This window comes from Macadamia integrifolia, chromosome 11, assembly GCF_013358625.1.
Source record: "Macadamia integrifolia cultivar HAES 741 chromosome 11, SCU_Mint_v3, whole genome shotgun sequence".
NCBI classification, from domain to species: Eukaryota; Viridiplantae; Streptophyta; class Magnoliopsida; order Proteales; family Proteaceae; genus Macadamia; species Macadamia integrifolia.
Genome location: NC_056567.1, coordinates 13,777,263 through 13,790,102, shown reverse-complemented (window position 1 = coordinate 13,790,102; position 12,840 = coordinate 13,777,263).

Here is a 12,840-nt window from a genome sequence, read left to right as displayed (position 1 = left end):
CTTTTGTCAGCTAAAATTTCTCTCCTCATGTTTTTCCAAAAACCACCTTTTTTTGGTAAAAATTTCTCTCTCCTCCCATTTTTTCGAAAACCCCCTTTTACCCACTGGACAAAATCCCTCCCCACCCATTTTTTCCTTCAACTCCCCCCTTTACCCATTGGACAAAAGTCCTATCCCCTCACGTTAGGAAAGAGCCCCCTTTCATCCACTGGATAAAGGGATTCCTCCTCTCTTATTTGGTCGAAAAAACTATAAATATCCCCTCCATTAGAAAAATAGACCAACACACCAGAATCCCCTTCACTCTTTCATAGTGAAATTTTCCTCCCCTCCCCCTTTTGATTTTCTTCTGATCTTCAGAGCGATCTTCGTCAAGATCCAAAAACTCATTTGGATCTTCAAAGTGTTCTTCGGGATCTTGAGGATCTTCAATCCAAATTCTTAGTTAGATCCAGTTTTTAGCCAAAAATAGTATGTTTTTGAGCCACCTCCCTTCAGTGTTCTTGAGCGTTCTTTAGCATTCCTGAGATAGAAACCCCCCTTTTTTTAGGTTCTTCGGGTCTACAAAGAGATCTTTGTTAAGATCTGAAACTTTGTTCAGATCTTTAAAGTGTTCTTCGGGACTTTGGAGTTCTTCAATCCATTTTTAGGTCATCCCGTTTCTTTTCATAAATAGTCATTCCTTATTGAACCCCTGTCCGAGTGTCCCTGGAATCTTTCCAGAAATTTTCATTCCCAGTGGAAGCTCGACTGATGTGCCAACTCAGCCTAGCCCTTCCTTAGCCTATCCCCAGCGGAAGCTCTTCTAGAGTGCCACCTCATCCTAAATTCGATAATAGCCTTCCCTAGCCCAAGCTCTGTCAGAGTGCCACCTCACCCAAGCCCGGAAATAGCCTTCCCTGGCCAAAGCTCTATCCGAATCCAAATCTGAAAATAGCCTTCCCAAGCCAAAGCACTGTCCGAATCTCAATCCAAAAGTAACCGTTCCTAGTTGGAACACTATCCAAATACCATCACAATCAACATCTCTCAAGAAAGGAAGTTGGTACTAATCAGGGGCCCATGCCTCTTGACCCGAAATAAGGGTTAAGTTCAGGTATAATTTCTCAACCAACTTGTCATAATGTAGACTTTATACATACTTTGTTTTAGTGTATATAGTAGTTTGAATTCAATTACTGTATATATGTGTGATAACTTAGCCATACATGTGGAATAGTAATAATTGTGGAAAATGTTCGTTTTCAAGCATCTAGCAAGAAGACTGGTTGAACCAGGCAAATTGGGTACTTAAAACCATCCCAATTTTGTAAGTGACACTCACCCTAAATCTCTGGACCAGACCAAATTTTGGGCCGTTTTCTCAGGAATCGGTTCCACCCCCGAGTCCTAGGCCCATAACCTTAGGTGGCGACTCGAAACCCCATTTGTATGATCCCAATCCCTGAATTGGACCATCATCAAAACCCCCATCTTAAATGATGAATTTCACACTCTTGCAAAATAGGCCTCCACGTATCTCCAAGCGGTGATATGAAGGTGCAAGGCCCACAAGTGAAGCACACCATGACTCGAACCCCTCCCCCTCATATGAAGGTGAAGAAAGAGAGAAGATAGGGGTCAGAATGCAAGTCCTTTTTCCCCCAAGGGAAGAGAGACATCTCTCATCAATTTCTGGCCGCTACCCACACAGTGGCGACTCCACTGGGTATAAATGTCAAGCTTCCGATACTAGATGCTACCTTTAAATGCAAGAACATTTTCTACCACATTTGTTTTAAAACATGTTTAGCTAACCCCATGTTTGTAATTATCTTCACTAACTGTATCATGCATCGTGGTCAAAGTGAAATCATTTGGCGAGGGACTCCTTGTTATGCCCACACCCTTGGGGAGGTTAGTGCATGTCATGGAGAGTATTCTGAGAGCAAATGATATCCACTTCCTATACAAGAATGAAAGGTATCGTCAAATGGTAAGGATGTTATATTTGTGCCAGCACCCTCGGGGAGGTCTGTGCACTTTTTAACTTCTGAGATCTAATGCGTCATCAAATGACGTGGATGTCCATATTTATGCCAGCACCCTTGGGGAGGTCCGAGCACTTTACAACATTCTTAGATCGAATGATGGTTATCCTACATTACACTTTTGCACACAATCACTCACAGTTCCACCACCCCACGGCTAGTTGCTTAACCTCGTGTGTAGTCACGAGTAATGGGAAAAGAAGTCACCTCCTTGATCTCATACCTATGGGTATATCAAAAGGATCATGTACTTTGTGTATATAGATCCTATCAAGGAAGTATTGTCGGTCCTATTGCATCCAAAGCATGCTCTCATCATGTAGAAAATAGATGGAGAAGCTAGGAGCGCCACAAGCTAACTGTAGGACTTGTTTGCTGTCTTGAAAAGGAATGTTCCTATATTATATTCCCAGTGTAAGGAATTGCTTTCCTAAGTGGGTTTCAGATAAAAGGTGTCCCTCCTCCTTAAGAAGAATGTCCAGATATGTGACTCAGGGGGAATCCCATCACAGTCACATCAAGTCCCAAGAAGTCTCGAGAAAAATTAGGAGGAAGGACACCTAGTGGGAAAAGAGCAAGGAAAACATGACTTTATTATATGGAATGTCTTATGGGAATATTCTCAACATGCCATTTGTATGAACTTCCCACTTATGACATTGGGTGGACAAGGGCATCAAACCCTATCCACCCCTACCATTTAGCAGACTTACCTTGGATGAATCAATGGTTGTTAATTTAGTGAATGTATGAACAAGGGGTTGGGAATTCAAGAATCCTATAATAAACCACTTTTGGTTCAGGTACAATTCCACACCTCAAGTATTCTCCGTGGTCCTTTTGGATGCGTCAGGGTAATCGATTGACTCGCCTAAGTCAAGAATCACCTCTGTCATCTCTTCGAGATTGTCCACTACCAGGTGATTACAACCCAATAAACATAGATCCACCCAACATGAAAACACCCAAATAGGCCTGGGTCTGTCCCGTAGAGGCCTTGCAGATAGAAATGGTTGAAGTCAAGAGAGGAATAGCTCACATATTGCATACACTTCAGAACCCTCCCAAAGCTGATCCTAGGAATGAGCTGGCACTGCCTACGGGAGATGTGGAATAGAATGGAGCTATAGGTCATCATGGGAATTCTTCCCAAGTTCACTCAGGAGAACCAGAGCATATCCGACCGATTGGTTAAAGAGGATCTTCACATACCCATCTAAATGGTCAGCGAGGGGCCTATTCTAGGGTCCCTCCTCCTAGGAAAGTGATCAAAGATGAAGAAGATGAATTTATAGCACACATTTGCTTTGAGCCTCCAGAGACGGAGAAAGAAAGGAAACCCAGAGAGCAGTTAGAGAAGTTGGAGAACATGATTCGAGTAGAAAAAGGCTCAGAAGGCCAAGCAGTGGATTCTGAGGAAATTAGTTTTTTCTCTGGGGCAAGAATTCCAAAAAAATTCAAGTGGCAGACTAATAGGTTTGATGGGTCAGAAGACCCCAAGGCTCATCTCAAAGTCTTTCTTAGTATCACCAAGTCATGGCAACTTACAGATAACCAGATGGAGCAAGCCTTTATGTTAACCCTATCAGGACCAACATTGAGGTAGCTCACACAGTTGGAGTAATCACAAACTCAAAACTAGGCAATGGTAGTGAAAGTCTTCACCAACCAGTACTCCTATAATACTGAGGTGGATGTGAAATGTCAGGAGCTTGAGGCATTGAGGCAGTAGCCTAAATAAGGATTCACCACCTTCTTAATGAGATTCAGAGACAAGGCTACCAAGATGGCAGATAGGCCTTCAGAAGTAGAGCAGGTAGAGATATTGATAGAAAACCTGTCAAAACCCTATTATGATGTTCTTTACTATCAACATTTGCAAACTTTTGATGCCTTAATAGCCACTGAAATGCATGTGGAGAACAAAATTTTGAGAGAAGCCCAGTATCAAGGATCCCCCCAAGATGCAAGCAAGAAGACCCAAGTCGGATGGGGAAAGGGTCCGAAAACTAATGTGGTGAGTGCAGTTCAATAGTCAGTCTCACTAGCCACTTCTTCATAGCCCTTCATAATACAAGCAGATGCACCCGCCCAAAAGGCCCCTCACCCAAGATGGCAGTTTTCTGATTTAAGAATGCCCGTAATGGCCGCATATGAAAAGTTAAAGAAGCAAGGATTTCTAGGGACAGTGGCTCCAAGAGTGATAGCCTCCCAATGTCAATACCAATCCACGCCCTAATCATGTGAACAATTTGGATGAAGAAACTAAAGAGAGTGACCCCACTCAACTCATTGTACCTAGAGCTCGGAAGAATCATATGAATGCCCGAGCTTACAAAAGAGTCATGAGTCAAAGGGTTGGAGTCAAAAGGACCCCCAGAAGAAGAGAATCATTAGAAGAAGAATCAAAAGATCATACGCCCGCAGTTCATCCTTCCTCATCCATAGAAGGGTCGACCACACCACATTACCAACCCCCACCATATTTTCCACCTCCACCATATTATCAACCTCCACCATATTATTAGCCTCTGCCATATCATCAACCTTTTCCCAACCATCAAAGTGGAGGAACCTCTTCATCCTATCACCCCTAGTCTTTATATCCTAACTCTCATATTACATCATCTTCATACCATCCCACTTCATATCCCTCATCACCCTCATACTAATCCCATTCTCAAGGTTCTGTGTATAACCCAAAAGAAGGATGGATGGATGAGTATGATTGGAAGGATATGCTTGCACTACCTGATTCTCCAAAGATGACTTCATCAAAAGGGTCAGTAAATGCATTAGGGGAAGACCAGGAGAGTGATCAATTCTGCCTGTTGTAGCTTCAGAAGATAATCCAAAAGTAATTGAAGAGCTTACAACTGATCTTCTCAGAGCAGTAACCACATTGGCCATAGGGAAGCAGATTAAGGAATACTCTTCCTTAATCCACATTGGAAGTGACACTGAGGATGCTGAGTCAGGACTAGTCTAACTTTGAGCCAGTAATGATAGGACCAACCCTATGAAAATCTTTCGATACGTACACTCTGAATACTACGAGTATTTGGATGCCAAAGAATTTGATGATTATGAGGAATCTAATGAAGAATTAAGTGGGAGTGAAATTAACAAAGAAGAGGATGATGACAATGATGATGAGGATGAAAATGAAGATGAGAAGGATGGGGAGGACTCTGATTCTCGAGAGGATGATGGGTATCCAGACTCGCATGACTACCAAGGGCCTTAGTACAATGATTATGATGATGAGTCAAAATATTACTCACCAGAAGATCAGACATATTTCTCAGTCTATGCTATTAGGTGGTGATGATCTAATAGCTGACCCTATAGGTGGCATTTACCCTTCTCTCTGCATGGGAGGAGATGATTCTACATCAGATTCAGAAAGTGATGAAGGATCTAGAGAGCCAATGAAAGTTTATTTGGATAAACCAGATTTCCTAGTCGAGCCGAAACAAAATCTGTGCGAAGTATACTCCACTACATTAAAGATGCAGGAAAGGATAGAAGAAATTGACAAAATGTTGGGGTAAGTAACCATCAGTGATTGTTGCTACCAGGAGCAATTGGATGATCTAGAGGAAATAGGACCAGATGACACAATTGCAGAGGCAGTAGACGCTACTTTCTAACATCTTTCCAATGCAGTCAAGAAGCTATGAGCCAGGGCTGTGGATATTTATGGAGGTCCTCGACTTCCCACCCCAAGTAGGGAAGGGGAATCAGAAGAAGAAAAAGATTCTATGGTGGGGATAATCACCCTAATCTATAGTGATGATGAAGATACTTATACCACAGAGATTAGTGTGAAAAAACTAATCAACATGATAGAAACTAGAAGTGGGAAAGACTACAACGGCAAGCCTCTAGCAGTAGAACAGCTAAGGGCTAACGAGGATGGAACTAACAGCATGAAGAAAAAGCTAGAGAACCCAGTCTTGGCTCAACTCAGGAAGTCCCAAGCAAATATCTCCATATGGAGATTGTTGATGGCGTCCCCTTTGCACCATGAAGCAGTCTTGAGGTCTCTCGCTAATGTGCAAGTGCCAATCGAGATAAATCTGACACACCTCGTACATATAGTAGGGGCAACATATGCGGTGCAATCATTAATGTTCTCAAATTCTAACCTTCCAAAGGAATCCCAACACAATCAGGCTCTCCACATTATGGTTGAATGCCTTGACAAAGTGGTTCCCCAGGTTCTTGTTGACAACGGTCCACTTTGTATGTGCTACCATTGAGATCAGCAAAAAGTATCAGTTTTAACTTGGAAGAAACGAGGCCAACCACCCAAACCATAAGGGCATATGATAATACCAAGAGGAAGATCCTTGGCATCATTACCCTTGCTGTAAAGATTGGACCAGTGAAGTTTGATGTTGATTCCAAGTCATTGATAGACTGGAAACTTTTAACATGCTCTTGGGAAGGCCTTGGTTGCATCCTATGAAGGCAGTATCTTCTAGTCTTCACCAAAGAATGAAGTTCATTTATGAGGGAAAGGTGGTCATAGTGGTCGAAGATCCTGAAGTGGTTAGCTCTTTGGCCAACATTGAAAAGGGGGAAGAACAAGACTTGGAGGTTCAACTGAGTGGTTTTGAATTAGACACAACATGTGCATCCATTGACAAAGAAGCTCCAAAGGAGACAATCCCAGCTAACTATGAAGCCATCTGGAGTCTGTCAATGAATCAAATGATGAAGAATATGCAATACTTTCCTAGCATGGGGCTAGGGAAATATCATCAAGGAGTTCCAAAGCAGCCTAGTTTGGTAGTGAACAAAGGGAAGAATGGTCTCGGGTACACTCCCCCAACTGTCAAAGGGCAGAAAGTGCTGAGGATGACTACGAAGATCTATCACTTACTACCTTACTCTCAATGGGTACTTCGTGAAAGAAGGAGAGGACTTCCCTTTTTACGAAAATGTGGAGGCATAGTTTGATGAAACCGCTACCAAGATGCAACCAGGACTTGAAGTGTTCTTCCAAGACGAGTTCGATTGGGTAACTCATAAAGTGGAACAACAGAAAATGCTGGTTAAGGAAAGTGACCAAGACAGCTACATTACTAGGATAGCAAAAGTTACAATGATTGAAGATGGGTTCACCTCTGGCAACCCCACAACACTACTCCAAGGGCCCGAGAGTTGCATGTACTCAAGCCCTATAAGAGCCACCTTGAGTCCTCCTGAAAAGGGAGTGGGAAAAGAAGATAAGACTCACCTAGAGTCTACCACTTTCTCTTGATGTGAAAGGCTTCATTTTCTCCCTCCTATAAGAGCCAAGGGCCCAAGAGTTGCATGTACTCAAGCCCCATCCTTTTGGAGGAAGAAGCACATATGCAAAACAGAGGAGAGCACAAAAGATGATGGTTTGTATGTACTGTGCCTGAATTAATTGCAATGGGAAGGCTCATGAAGGTGGTCAAGATGTGACTAAGGCAATCGGATGGCTTAACAAGCTCGAAAAGATAGACTTCATAGAAAAAGGATTGAGCAGTCTCCATCGATCTTCACCCCTCAGAAAGTTTGGTTTCCGAGAGCACGAGATTGATCAGTTGGTATTCATCAGGAAGCGGGCACTTGTCCAGAAGAATCATTACGCCCCTGAAGAAATACAGTAACTTTCTCAGAAGGAGAAGAAGGCCCTTTGCCACATATCCTCAACCATCAAGCCACTGAACCACTTCTGAACTGGACAAACATTGGGGAAAACTTTAAGTTTGCAAGTCAACCAGCTTGATTACCCCTGGCAAAAGCATCAAGCCAGTTATTAAGTCTGTAGTCGAGTTTGTTGTTTATGATTCTGTGTCAACCTCCCCTCTTAAGAAGAGTCCAGAGTCCTTGTATGTCGAGTCTATTACATCTTCTTTCATGAATGAAATTTCTGATTCCAAGTATGAGTTGCCTCCTTTTTCCGATGATGAACTTAATAAATATCAAGAATTAATAAAATAATGCAAACCGAAGAAAGCCCAACCCATCCGTGAGGATACCTGGGTTATTAATCTAAGAACCGACCAATGCCTTCGAGAGGAAAAAATTGGCACTACCCTTGATGAAGAAGAAGCAGAACAGATGATTATTCTTCTGAAGGAATTCATCGAGGTCTTTGCTTGGTCTTACGAGGATATGCTTGGTATCAACCCCAACATCATGCAGCATCGATTGCCAGCTTACCCTGGGCAAAGCCAATAAAATAGAAGCTCTGAAGTTGAACCCTCAGAAGTGTGTATTCAAGGCAACGACGAAAAAGTTGTTAGGCTTCTTACTGAGTGAAAGAGGTATTGAAGTTGACCCTACCAAGATCAAGAAAATTCAGGAAATGCCCACGCCTCGGACTGAGAAGCAAATATGAGAATTTTTGGGTCACATCCAGTATATTAGCATATTCATAGCTTAGCTGACTACAATCTATGAACCAATTTTTAAGCTGCTGAAGAAGGATCAGCCCATGGAATGGAATGACCAATGCCAACAAGCCTTTGACAAAATTAGTGAGTACCTTATGAACCCACCAGTATTGACACCGCCAGTGGAAGGAGAACCACTTCTATTGTATCTGTCCATGGAAAAATATTCCATGGGCTCTATGCTAGTATAGTAGTATACAGAAAAGGGGGCAGAGCATGCCATATATTACCTCAGCAAGAAGTTTCTAGAATATGAGACCTGGTACACATCTTTGGAAAGAACTTGTGCTGCGTTGATTTAGGCAACTAAAAGGTTGCGACACTACATGGTTTCCTACCCGGTGCATTTGATCTGAAAGATGGATCCCATCAAATATTTCTTCGAGAACCTAGCCTTAACAGGAAGGATGGTCCGTTGGTTACTTCTGCTATCAAAGTTTGACATCACCTATGTTACTCAGAAACATATCAATGATCAGTCCATAGCTAATCATTTGGCTGCTCACCCCATAGAAGATGGAAGATCCTTGGATGATGCCTTCCCGATGAAGGAATCATAGTGGTAGAGGAAGAAGATATAGTCAATGAATGGTAGTTATTCTTTGATAGAGTAGCCAATCAGAAGGGATGTGGCACGAGAATATTGTTAGTCACTCCTGACGGCCTTTATTGGCCTTCATCAATTTACCTTGACTTCCCCTGTACCAACAATATTGCTGAATATGAAACCTGTGCTTTGGGGCTTGAAATTGCTTTAACCATTGGGGTGAAAAGGATCAAGATTTATGGAGATTCATCCATTGTCATTCGTCAGACGCAAGGAAAGTGGAAAACTAGAGATGAAAAGTTAAAGCCATATCAAGAATATTTGGAAGAGGTGATTGAACACTTTGAAAAGATTTTGTTTGAATACTTCCAGAGGAATAACAATAAGTTTACTGATGCCCTTGCAACCTTGGCTTCTATGGTAGAGTGCAACCCTATAGCTAGAGTCCGACCATTCTTGGTAGAACAAAGAAGTAGGCCCATTTATCAGAATTCTATGAACTCTCTCACTATGGATTGTCGGTCTTGGTTGCTCACATAGTGGATTTCATCAGGGAAATGAAGTACCCAGTAGAAGCAAATGACAGAGAGAAGAATTTTTTGAGAAGATATGCCACCCAGTTTATTCTCTAAGAGGATCTGTTATACAAAAGATCCTATGACAGAATACAGTTGTTGTGTGTAGATGAGGAACAAGCTACAACTATCATGGAAGAAATTCATCAAGGTCTCTATGGACCCCACATAAATGCAAAGATGTTATCTAAGAAGATCCTCAAGCTAGGATATTGCTGGAGCACAATGGAAGCAAATTGCGTGGACTTTGTCAGAAAATGTAACAACTATCTGATATTTGCTAATATCATACATATCCCACCAATAGAGTTGCATTCACTTAGTTCACCTTGGCCATTCTTCACTTGAGGCATTGATATCATTGGAAAGGTCAACCCTAAAGCATCTAATGGCCACAAGTTCATCTTGGTAGCCATTGATTATTTCACCAAGTGGCTAGAAGCTCAGTCCTATATAGTCCTCACATCTGCTAAGGTAGCCAAATTCATCCAAGAAAATATCATTGCGTGATATGGAGTACCTCAAGAATTGATATCAGACTAGGGATCCCACTTCTGGGGTAAGACCGACAAAATCTGTACAAAGTTCGATATCATAAGGCATCACTCTACCACTTATAAGCCGTAGACCAATGGGGTAGTAGAAGCAGCTAACAAGAACATCAGAGTAATTCTGAAGAAAATGGCAGAAACACACAAGGATTGGGCTGATAAGTTACCCCTTGCCTTATGGTCATATCGGACTTCTGTACGATCCTCGACATGGGCAACACCTTTCTCTTTGGTATATAGAATTGAGACGGTTCTAACCATGAAAATCATGGTACCGTCCTTAAGGGTACTCCTTGATAGTCAACTACCTGAAGGAGAATAGGTGAAGTCCAGACATGATGAGATCAATTTTCTCGATGAAAGGCGTGTGAAAGCTATGGATAATCTGAAAAAATATCAACTGAGAATGGCTAGAGCCTTTAACAAGAATGTGAAGCCCCGTCACATAGAGGAAGGCGAACTTGTTCTTCGAGAACAAGGAGCCCCAATTCATGACCCAAGAGGAAAATTCAGGCCCAACTAGAGTGACCCATTCACTGTCATAGAAATTCAACCAGGAAAAGCTATAAAACTCGTAGTCCACAACGATAAAGAAATACCCGAATTGGTCAACATCGATCAACTTAAGAAATATTATGTCTGAAAGGGCAAATAGCCTGAACTACATCAGACCTGATTCCTTTCGAGGGATACGTAGGCAACTTGACATGTGCAAATGTGGTCTCAACCATCTAAAGGCAATAAGTCGATTCCTTGATTAATAGTCAAAGTACCTTAAAAGATCATCATAGTTTGTGTTCCCCAAGAATCGTCATTTGGCATGCAAGACCATTAGATATCTGTCATTCACCTATGGCCCATCCACTCTTATCCAGGATTCTATCCCCTAAAAGAAAATCACCACCCGGCACCAGTTTATCAAGGTCAGTTTATTCCCCACCCTTGATCAGTCAAAGAAAAAAAAAAAAAAGAGCTTGATGCAACAGTGCTAAAGGCTTGTTTGAATCATTAGCTAATGTGTAATTCTTTGATAAAACATCATGTCTCGTTGTTTGTATTGGTTTCAGAAAAACTCATGGGCTCATTGGATAAGACGTTGAGGAAATGAACCTTAGATATAAATATGAGGGCACCAGGATTGTTGGAATCCATGAATGTGTCATTTCTTGGCCAGGTTGGATGTGTGAAGCTACATCACCATTCGCTCCAACAAGTGCCTCAACACTGGGATGCCAACTTGCATGTATTTCAGTTTGGATTAGTGGAGATTTTCCCAACTCTTGAAGAATTTCGGGTTTGTATGCTATCTCCACCCAAAGGCAGTTTGCTCCAACCCTCTTTGAAGGAAGATTACTTAGAGGAGATTTAGGATTTCTTCATATGGAAAGAAGAAGAAGTAAAGTAGTTTGTCAGGTATGGGAAGATCGACATTCTGAAGGTGGCTCCGATCTTCATCTAATATCTACCAATGGGAGGAATCCATCAGTAGAGATCCCTAGATGCTTATTTACTTTGCATGATAGCTTGTTATGTTTCCACACTCCCAGGCATGGTGCACCATCTGTTCTGATTGAGGTAGTAAAACAGTTGAAGAAGGGAGATGACATCGTCCCTACGGTTCTTACAGAAAGTTTTAAGGGATTTGATGACATGAGATATGGCCATAGATTTGGACTAGATCATTATTAGGGGAGTCCTGCTATTTTTCAGATTTGGCTCCTCGAGAAATTGAAGCTCACCAAGCCATTAAGGGGAAGCCCACTCTGAGTTTTTTGCTATCGAGATAATAGAGAAGTTCCGGAATTCAACCTTATCGCCGATTGGGAAAAGTACCTGCAGGAAAGGGCTATGCAGGTTATCACATAGAGGTGCCTAGGGAAGCCACAAGAAGATTTTATGATAAAGACCCCTAGCCACAACTATGTCAGATTGATGGGATTGACTCACATGTCCTTTTATTTGCCTATGTACATTAGCCAACAATACGGGCTCGAGGAGACAGACTCAGAAGAGTTAGTGAACTTTCACCCACCTCAAGAATTGTGTCCCCACCTTGTTATTTACCAATCCCATCTGTGGTCGAAAAATTGTCCTCCTTTTCATGTAATTTACTTGGTAATGGAATGAGGAAGTATTTGGATTTTCATGTTATCCCGATTATTCTAGTTATGACTTGAGTTATGGAATGGATTGTGCCTAAGCATTGCAGGCAAACAAAAAACAAAAAAAAAAAAAAAAGGGAAGAAAGATTTTCTTTAAGCCAAAAGTAAGTTTTCATAAAGATGCTGAAATAAATAATGAACAAATAAGGGAAGGGAAAAAGAAAAAAAAAAAGAAAATATCCATGTGTTTGTATTTGCAGGAAATACAGGAACAAATCCCTATGGGTCAGAACCCATCATCTGAACCGTACTTTGAACCATCCTCATGAAGCACCAGGGAATCCACAGATGCGAGTCCAACCTGCTCCAGCCTTTGGGTCAAGTCCTCAATTAGTGCACCATGCCAGGCAATCTCCCGATCCTTGGCAACTATCACCTCGCACAGGCTATAGTGCATCCTCCTAATCTTAGCATAGACCTCTGGGGACACCTGAGAAAGAGCATATCTGCCAAAGGAAGTTAAGAGTTAATTGGAAAATGATCAGATGCTCACATAATCATAAGGAATAGGCAGCCCAAAGGAAGTGTCTACATCTGT